Genomic DNA, 2,046 nt, shown 5'->3' with positions numbered 1-2,046 from the left:
CTGAAATATAATAAGAGCAATGAGAACAAGTTGGTTTTGCTTGGTACAGTATTATAACTGGTTTTATAAATTTGAGTCTTTATGATTTGATGTGTTTAAAGAGTTAGAATGGTCTGCTTTGTATTACAGATTCACTTATTTGTGTATTGCAGACAGATCCAAAGTGGCACTGGGCATCTTCCCTGACCTCTTAGGAGTATTTAGTAGCAGCCAGAAAGGAACAAATGAGTAGTGATGGCATTATGAAGAGTTTGCTTCTTTGTCAAGTAATTTTCCTGTGTTTTTTAGCACACATGTATACTCTATTCTGTATTTGTTAAAGGGGATTTATTTGTGTGATTTATTTAGGAATTATTTGACTTTATAGTAGTAATTCCTATGAAGGGAATTTAATGGTTTTGGTTATTTGCAAAAATTATTTAGAGCTAAAAAATCTGAGTGGGGTAACAATCTCACAGCTGACATTAAATGTGAAATTCCCACTAAGCACCCAACTCATGTGACTAACCAGAGTAACTTTTTAAGGAAGCTAGAAAAATACAGCATGTTGTCAGGGTGATGAAAGAAATTCTTCACAGTAAAAAGTCCATTGTAACTATTAACCATATTTTGTTTTTGTTATATCATTTTGTTGTTTTCCCTTGGTAGATAAATTTTTCATTGTATCCTTCAGTATGTTAACACTACTTTAGGAGTTTTCACTTCACTTTTTGTTTCAGGTTCCTTGTGCAATTTATTAATTTGTGGTTCTTACTGAGACAGTATTAATGTTTAGTTATACCATGTGGAGATAGTTCTATTTGATGTATTGATTAGTATCGTTCACTTTTACCTTTAAAGTTTACTTGTAGCAAATGTTTACATTGCTAAAGCAGATAAGTTTGACAATGAATTTTATGTATCAAGTGCTGCAAATGCAAGGTGGTGCTCCAATAGTTGCTAAGGACAGTGGTGACTGTGATTGTACTTGCATGAACACAATCAGATGATGGGAAAGCAGAAACATCTAATTGTTATGCTCAACTGTTGAAATTTAAATTGCTTTGTTCTGTGTTATTGCAATTGAACTGTGCTAGGCCAAAATGCCAATAAAATATACCTTTCTCTTTCTCTGTTTTTTTTTTTTTTTTTTTTGTTTGTTTGTTTTTTTTTGGGGGGGGTGGTTATTTTACAGTCTAGTAAAGCCTGGAAAACAATGTAAAATTAGAGCACTGTACTTTTTTTTTTTTTTTTTTTTTGAGAAAGGGTTTCACTATGTATCTCTGTCTGTCCTGGAACTCATTATGTAGACTGTACTGGCCTCAAACTCATAAAAATCTGTCTGCCTCTGCTGGGACTAAAGACATGGGCCACCACACCAGACCTAAATTTTTTGATTGATTGACACAGAATTGTACAAATTTATGAGTATGGTGTGATAATTCAATACCTATGTGTAGTTATGACCAGATTATCTTAATTATCATTTTCATTTCTTCTAAACAGCATTTGTTTGTGTTGGAAACCTTCAGACTTTATTCTCCTAATTCTTATAAAATATGCAATAAATTGTTGTAAACTGTCATCACTCAGCTGTGCTAAAGAATACTGGAACTTTGTTCAGCTCTATTTTGGTACCTGATCTTTCTCTCTTTCCCTTCTAGTCTCCAATGACCACCATGCTACTTTAGTATGAGTGTGTGTGTGTGTGTGTGTGTGTGTGTGTGTGTGTGTGTGTGTGTTGTATGTGTTATGTGAATGTGAATTCTGGTGCATGAGTGCCACAGTGCACCTGTAGAGGTCTGAGGATGATTTATTATTTTTTTTTTTTTGAGACAGGATTTTCTGTGTAGCCCTGGCTGTCCTAGAATGTGCTCTGTAGATCAGGCTGGCCTCAAACTCACAGAGATCCATATGCCTCTGCTTCATGAGTGCTGGAATTAAAAACATGCACCACTACCTCCTGGGCTGAGGACAATTTCTGAGAGTTAGTTTTTTGTACCTGGAGGCCGTTTCTAGTTTCTGCCAAGCTGCTACTCCAGGGTATTTTGCCTTTGAGCCTCCAGA

The 2,046-nt window shown here is 35.2% G+C and overlaps 1 protein-coding gene across 1 annotated transcript in view; it reads left to right on the top strand.

Annotated features, from left to right (window-relative positions):
- Positions 1-1,027, top strand: part of LOC118595674 (protein transport protein Sec23A-like) — a 52,796-nt gene extending 51,769 nt beyond the window's left edge. The window contains 1 exon segment of the mRNA XM_036206399.1: positions 1-1,027. This exon segment is cut by the window's left edge and continues 377 nt beyond it. The gene's annotated coding sequence lies outside the window, so the exon portion shown is untranslated.
- Positions 1,028-2,046: the final 1,019 nt, after the last annotated feature.

Source organism: Onychomys torridus, chromosome 14 (assembly GCF_903995425.1).
Source record: "Onychomys torridus chromosome 14, mOncTor1.1, whole genome shotgun sequence".
NCBI lineage: Eukaryota > Metazoa > Chordata > Mammalia > Rodentia > Cricetidae > Onychomys > Onychomys torridus.
The sequence above is the reverse complement of the archived record's forward strand: the minus strand, read 5'-3'. Positions and strand labels throughout refer to the sequence as shown.